The sequence below is a fragment of the Chiloscyllium plagiosum genome, chromosome 22 (genome assembly GCF_004010195.1).
Source record: "Chiloscyllium plagiosum isolate BGI_BamShark_2017 chromosome 22, ASM401019v2, whole genome shotgun sequence".
NCBI lineage: Eukaryota > Metazoa > Chordata > Chondrichthyes > Orectolobiformes > Hemiscylliidae > Chiloscyllium > Chiloscyllium plagiosum.
In genome coordinates, this window is record NC_057731.1 from 13131503 (window position 1) to 13138996 (window position 7494).

Below are 7494 nucleotides of genomic sequence, written 5' to 3' on the forward strand. Positions count from 1 at the left end.
GTGTCTTTTTGTGGCTAGCTGGTGTTTGTGTATCTTGGTGGCTAACTTTCTTCCTGTTTGTCCTACGTAGTGTTTGTGGCAGTCCTTGCATGGAATTTTGTAGATGACGTTGGTTTTGTCCATGGGTTATACTGGATTCCGAGGGGTCTTAGTAGTCTGGCTATCATTTCTGAAACTTCTTTGATGTATGGTAAGGTGGTTAGGGTTTCTGACTGTGTTTGGTCTGCTTGTCGTGGTTTGTTCTTGAGGAATCTGTGCACTGTATTTTTTTTGAGTATCTGTTCTTCTTTATACGTTGTATAGATGGTTCTCCTCTGTTTTCCGAAGTTCGTCTGTGCTGCAGTGTGTGGTGGCTCGTTGGAATAGTGTTCTGATACAGCTTCATTTGAGTGTGTTGGGATGGTTTCTGGTGTAGTTAAGTATTTGGTCAGATTTTGTCGATTTTCTGTATACCCAGGTTTGTAGTTCTCCATTGTCCTTTCTTTCTACTGTGACGTCCAGGAATGCGAGGTTGTTATCGGTTTCTTCCTCCTTGGTGAACTTTATGCCTTGGTATCTCCCCTTGATTCCTCCAAAAGCTCATTAAGGCACTTGTCACTGTCTCTGTACAATACATGAATCCAAAAGCCCTTCCTAACTTACTCTGATGCTAATCCATCCCAGCTAATCCCTCGCATGCTAATGCTGACATGATGAACTCTCCCTACAAAGACCAGCTCTCACCACCTTTCAACAAGGCCTTTGTTTTCAAAGTTAAAAATCACACAACACCAGGTTATAGTCTAACAGGTTTAATTGGAAGCACACTAGCTTTCGGAGTGACGCTCTTTCATCAGGTGTCTATCACCTGATGAAGGAGCAGCGCTCCAAAAGCTAGTGTGCTTCCAATTAAACCTGTTGGACTATAACCTGGTGTTGTGTGATTTTTAACTTTGTACACCCCAGTCCAACACCGGTATCTCCAAATCATTATTTTCAAGAACTTCTTTTGATAATTGCACCACGATCATGGTCTTTAAATGTAAATTCCTGCAGAAGAGTTTATGATCAGTTGGGCAATGTGAAAGTCATAGAGTTGTACAGCACAGAAACAGATCCTTCGGTCCAACTTTTCCATGCCAACCAGGTACCCCAACCCAACCTAGTCTCACCTGCCAGCACTTGGCCCATATCCCTCCAAACCCTTCCTATTCATATACCCATCCAGATGCCTTTTAAATGTTGTAATTGTACCAGCCCCCACCACTTCCTCTAGAAGAAAAATGTGCCAAGCAAGCTAAGATAAAAGGTAGGGAGGAGGGACTTGGGGGAGGGGCATTGGAATTGCGATAGGTGGAAGGAGGTTAAGGTGAGCTTTTCCAGCAACACATTTTCAGCTCCACCACTTCCTCTGACAGCTCATTCCATACACGCACCACCCTTTGTGTGAAAAATTGCCCTTTAGATCTGTTTTATATCTTTCCCCTCTCACCCTAAACCTATGCCCTCGAGTTCTGGACTCCCTCACCCAAGATTTTGTATATTTATCCTATCCATGCCCCTCATGATTTTATAAACCTCTATAAGGTCACCCTCAGCCTCTGAAGCTTCAGGGAAAACAGTCCCAGCCTGTTCAGCCTCTCCCTATTCAGTGGAGATCAGTGATTGGTGAGCTATCAATTCCAGCTTATTTGTTTCCTCAGCATCAGTCCAGAAACACAGCCTGGTAAATGAAACAAATCACTATTGTATTGCTTTCTGGCTTCTGCCAGTATAGGCAAATGAGCAAAGGAGTGGTGGGTGAACTGGACTTGTAACCTGTAATGGCACAGGCACCAGAAAGTTGAAAGATTTCCTGGTTATGGAGGTTGGCCAGTTATGGACAGTGAAGAAAGTGGGATCTTGATCAGATGGAAAATGTGGTGCTGGAAAAACACAGCAGGCCAGGCAGCATCCGAGGAGCAGGAGAATCTCCCTCTTGATCAGATGGGCCAATGGGCCAAGGAGTGGCAGATGAAATTTAATTTAGATAAATGTGAGGTGCTGCATTTTGGGAAAGCAAATCTTAGCAGGACTTATACACTTAATGGTAAGGCCCTGGGGAGTGAAGCTGAACAAAGAGACCTTGGAGTGCAGGTTCGTAGCTCCTTAAAAGTAGAGCCGCAGGTAGATAGGATAGTGAAGAAGATGTTTGGTATGCTTTCCTTAATTGGTCAAAGCATTGAGTACAGGAGTTGGGGTTGCAGCTGTACAGGACATTGGTTAGTTCACTTTTGGAATATTGTGTGCAATTCTGGTCTCCCTCCTATCAGAAGGATGTTGTGAAACTTAGAAGGGTTCAGAAAAGATTTACAAAGATGTTGACAGAGTTTGAGGATTTGAGCTAAATGTTGAAAGGCTAGGGCTGTTTTCCCTGGAGCATCGGAGGCTGAGGGATGACCTTATAGAGGTTTATAAAATCATGAGGGACATAGGTAGGGTAAATAGGGGAGGTCCTTTCCCTGGATTAGTGGAGTCCAGAACTAGAGGTCATAGGTTTAGAATGAGAGGAGAACGATATAAAAGAGACCTAAGGGGCAACTTTTTCATGCAGAGGGTGGTGTGTGTATGGAATGAGCTGCTAGAGGAAGTGGTGGAGGCTGGTACAATTACAACAGTTAATAGGAAGGGTTTTGGGGGACATGAGCCAAGTGCTGGCAAATGGGACTAGATTAGTTTAGATATCTGGTCGGCGTGGATAATTTGGACCAAAGAGTCTGTTTCCGTGCTGTACATCTCTCTGACTCTGTGACTCTATTACTGTGCTTTACAGATAACGTAGCCACCGATGAGTGTTTCTGTAGCAGAGCTGCTGAGCCAGACATAGAACCAGGCAATATTGTGAAGACCGAAGGAAGTGATCTTGGTCTGACAGAGTGGATATGTGGTCGGAAACTTAGGGTGGAAGGTTCCAGACACTGTAGCCTTAGGAATGCAGGCAGGACACCGGGAAGATCGAAGGATGTAATTTTGGGATGGTTGTCCATCAGACTGCTACCATTAAGAATGTCTATCAGGTCATAGTGTCATTCAACATGGATCCAAATCATTTGGTCCATGCTGAACATAAACCCAAACTAAACTAGTCCCACTTGTCTGCTCCAGGCCCATATCCTTCCAAACCTTTCCCATTCACCTACTCACCTAAGGGTCTTTTTAGGTTGTAACTATGCCCACATCCACCACTTCCTCAGGAAATTCATTACATGTACAAACCATCTTCTGTGTAAAAACATTGACCTATCATATTTATTTTTCTCTCCGCTCACCTTAACAATATTCCCTCGAGTCTTGAGGTCCCCATCCTAGAAAAAGGACACCTACCATTAACTTTATCTATATCTCTCATCTAGGGATGGGCCGGAATGGGGATTGGCTACTTGGAGAAACCAACCTGCATATTTAAGGCTTTGATCAGGAGTCATTCAGAGCACTCCTGGTGTTTTACTGTTGGTGGGCATCCCTGGGGCATTCCAAAGGACTGTCAGTGCTGGCAGAGGCAGTGTAACCCTGCCCTCTACTACTGTCCTTCTTGAGTCTCTGCATTCCTCTCATTCCCAGTTGTTCCAAACCTCTGGCTTTAATCCTTGCAGCATTGCTGGCAGTCCCTTCAGCTTCGATCTAAGCTCTGATATTGCTGCCTAAACCTCAGCATCACTTTGCCAATCCTTCTTTAAGATGCTCCTTAAAAGCTGCCTTTTTTAAAAATTCAAAGTAATGCACCATATGCTTCTGGATTCTTTACAGTGATTGATGCTGTTACTGTGAGGTCTTTGTCTCTAACTCCAAATTGTCAATATCAATGAGAAACAAAAATGATCCGGCCCTAATCCTTCTTCAGCACTGAATTTAATCCTATTCCATTCTGAATAACTTGGCCCTTATCCAGACTCTGCTTTTTATATTTCTTTAAGCAATGTGGCCTCCACACAGTTATTTATTCTGTATCCTCACACCTTACACTTCATCATGAACGTATGATGTGGAACTTAATGAAAGGCAGTTAGAAGATCCAAGTTTCTGACATTTTAAAGCTTCTTTAATGTAACAAACCATCCCAAAAGTCAGAAGCATTACGAAGCAAATTGAACATCAAGCCATTTTGACACAAGAGCATACTTGGCTAATGAGAGTGGTTTTAAGGAGAATTTTAGAAGAGGAAATGGAGTTGAAGAGAGAGGACAAAGTATTGGGAGGGAATTCCAACACATAGGAATGAGGCTGCTAAAGATTCAGGCAAAGACTTTCCAATGTTCAGTAAAAGAAAGGCAGCGAGTGAGCTGTGTATCATTGTATCGCCCTGGCATGGGGCAAACTATTCCATACAATCACATGCTTCTCAGTTATACAGCAAGCGATTGTGTAAGTTACTCAACAATTCACGTAGTGAGTGTGACAGAAGTTCTCACCGTTGGCTGGAATCTACAGGCTTCCAAAGGGCATCCAGTCTCCATACCTGATGCTGCGGCCCCACACTGTGCTAGTTACCCCATAATATCAGGCACAGAAGAAAAACACAGAAGGACTCTCCTTCTCAACTTCACCCCTTGCCTGAGGAGTGCTAACCCTTAAGGTAACCCAGTCGTAGGACTGTGGCAACTGTATTGTTGGCGTTTCTACCTCATTTTTCTTTTTAGACTGATTTCATGATCACCTCCTTCTGCACTTCATCATTATTCTCTTCTCATTCTATCTTTCTTGCCTAAAACTGCCCTTCTACATTGTTCATTTGTCTGTAATTTCCCTGACAATTTAATTGCTTAATTTCTAATACAACTGAAATATTTTCCAGTTCTGATGCACGATCACTGATCTGAAACAATGTCCTCTCCACAGAACCTGCCAGACCACCTTAGCAACGTTGCCTCTGCTTCTGCGACTTGCTTTTTGAACCCACTGGTTGGTTTAAGGACTATCATTGGACAAACGTTGCTCCATGTTGCAACGTGTGTCTCTATTTTAAATCCTTGACTTCCTTACAATTCAAAGTGATCCCTAGAGATCTAATTGAGTCAAAGATTAAACACCAAACCTAGAGCCTTCTCTGGGTTTATTTGGCCCATGGGAGATTGTAAACAGTGCTTCAGTGATCTGAAAGGAATGTGGCAACATCCCACCGTGAGGGAGGATGCTGTTTTACTGCAGAATATCACCATTCTTGGTTTTAACTGGGTCCTGATCTCGGCTTCATGTTAGCCCCTTGCAGCTGGATGTCTCCCTGTTGGAGGTTTAACGCTGTACAACATGGAAACAGATCTTTCAGTTCAACTCGTCCATGTTGACCAGACATCGTAAACTGATCTGGTGCCATTTGCCAGCATTTGGTTCATGTCCCTCAAAACCCTTCCTATTCACATACCCATCGAGGTGCCTTTTAAATGTTGGAATTGAACCCATCTCTGCCATCTCCTTTGGCAACTCTTCTGAAATGTGAACTCTTTTCAAGGTTATTTAATTCCCTAAGTTCCCTAGCTTCCATATCCTTCTCCACAGTAAATACTGATGTGACATATTTGTTTAGTATCTCACCCATCTGCTGTGGTTGCACACATCGATAGCCACATTGATTTTTAAGTGGCCCTATTCTCTGCCTAGTTACTGTTTGTCTTTAATGTGTTTATAGAATCTCTTTGGAATTCTCCTTGACTCTATTCACCATAGCTATCTCATGTCCCGTATCCTGATGGCAGGGCCCACCTTGTTATGTCAGATAACCTTTCCAGCTATGATCGGCTATTCACAATTCAAATTAATTTCAATATTCATGATCATTTCAGTGGTGATGGTTATTTATATGGCAACAAAGCCTAGCCCTGTGTGTCAGTGGAAAAATATATTTAAGTGAAACGAGAAATAGTTAAAGGTAGAATATACTCCTTATAACTGGCCTGCATCTGTTAAAAGTGAGGTACATTCTGATGCCAGAAATCTCTCTGAGAGGATAGGGAAGAGGAAGTGGCACAAAAGGGCAGATTGTGTACTCAATACTGGAGCATTGCTTCAGGCTGTGCAGAGGACGAAAGAGGTCCTGTTTTTACAGAGGGCTGGGAGGCTCCCCAGACAGACACACAGACAGATTAACTCATTGGATGTAAATAGCCCAAGCAGTCAATGGTAGCAAGGACAGGGACATGGAGGTCCTGGTCAAGAGGAGAGGAGTCCTCTTCTTGGAGAATCAGCAGAGGAGGCCATGACACCAGCTCCTGCCAAACTGGTTGGAATTAACTGGGTCAGTGCCATCTTGATGGTCTGAAGGGACAGCCAGCAGTGTTATAAACAGGTTAATGACATTCTCCGCACTGTCAGGGTAAGCAGCATACTTTTCTCGCTGTCACCTTACAGTCATTCTGTCTTGTTATTGCACTCACCTCACACATCCCCACCATTCTCACTGTTGCATGTAACATCTTCCCTCACTTGCTCTCCCTTCAACCTCCCACACCACTAACAGTGCATGCCCTTTGGACTGTCTCCACAGTGCTCTGTTACATCTCACCACCTTTCCCTACGTGCACCAGAATGAACAGATTTACCATGCACTATCATCTCACTTGTTTTCCTCCTGTTTCTCATTCCAGGGAGACACAGGGCAGACAGAGCTTGTATGGGTGACGAGTGCCAACAGCTGTGTCCTCACCCCCAACAAAGGGAAAACCATGGCCCTCGCAGGACAAGGGAGGGACTGCTCCTGTGAGGAACATACAACTCTCAATACCTGAGTAAATGCCTCTCTGTGTACCACTGCCTCTCTCCTATTGACCCTGCTGTCATCCTCAATCAGTCCATACCACTTCTAACTACTGGTCACGACACCCTCTCTCTCACTTCTGTCTTGCCGGTTCTGCAAGGTTCCTGACAATGTCTCTAGAGAAGCAGCCAGCTGTGGGTGAACCCCCTGCTCCTAGATTTCCTTGGCTGAGAGTTTGGAGGCCTCAGAGGAAGCATCATTAGCAAGGCTGCCCCATCAGCTCAGACACTGAGACCTGTAGATGGAATGTGAGGGTACTCAAGCTGGTGAGCACCTCACAGTGACAGCCCTGCAGCTGGCCAAGGGGGAAACGGTCCAGACCACTGGTACTCGGAGGGCTCAGGCAGGAGGGACCAGTGGTGTCAGCGATCAGGGATTGTGTTCTAATGTACAGGGAGGGTCAGGAACAGCAGGCAGCTATCTGGGAGGCACTGGCTGTCATTGCCCAGAAACTACAGCTGTGCTGCAACATTAGAGTTTGTCTGGCTGTCTCGATGGACAAATTGGCAGTTACTATGGATACTAGGTCCAGTATCCTCAGGGACTGCAGGAGAAAAACACATGCGCGCGCACACACACACACACACACACACACACAGACACATACACTCTCTCTCTCTCACACACATACGCACACACTCTCTCTCAAACACACACACTCGCTCTCTCTCACATACTCTCTTTCTCTCACACACACGCACACTTTCTCTCTCACACACATACATACA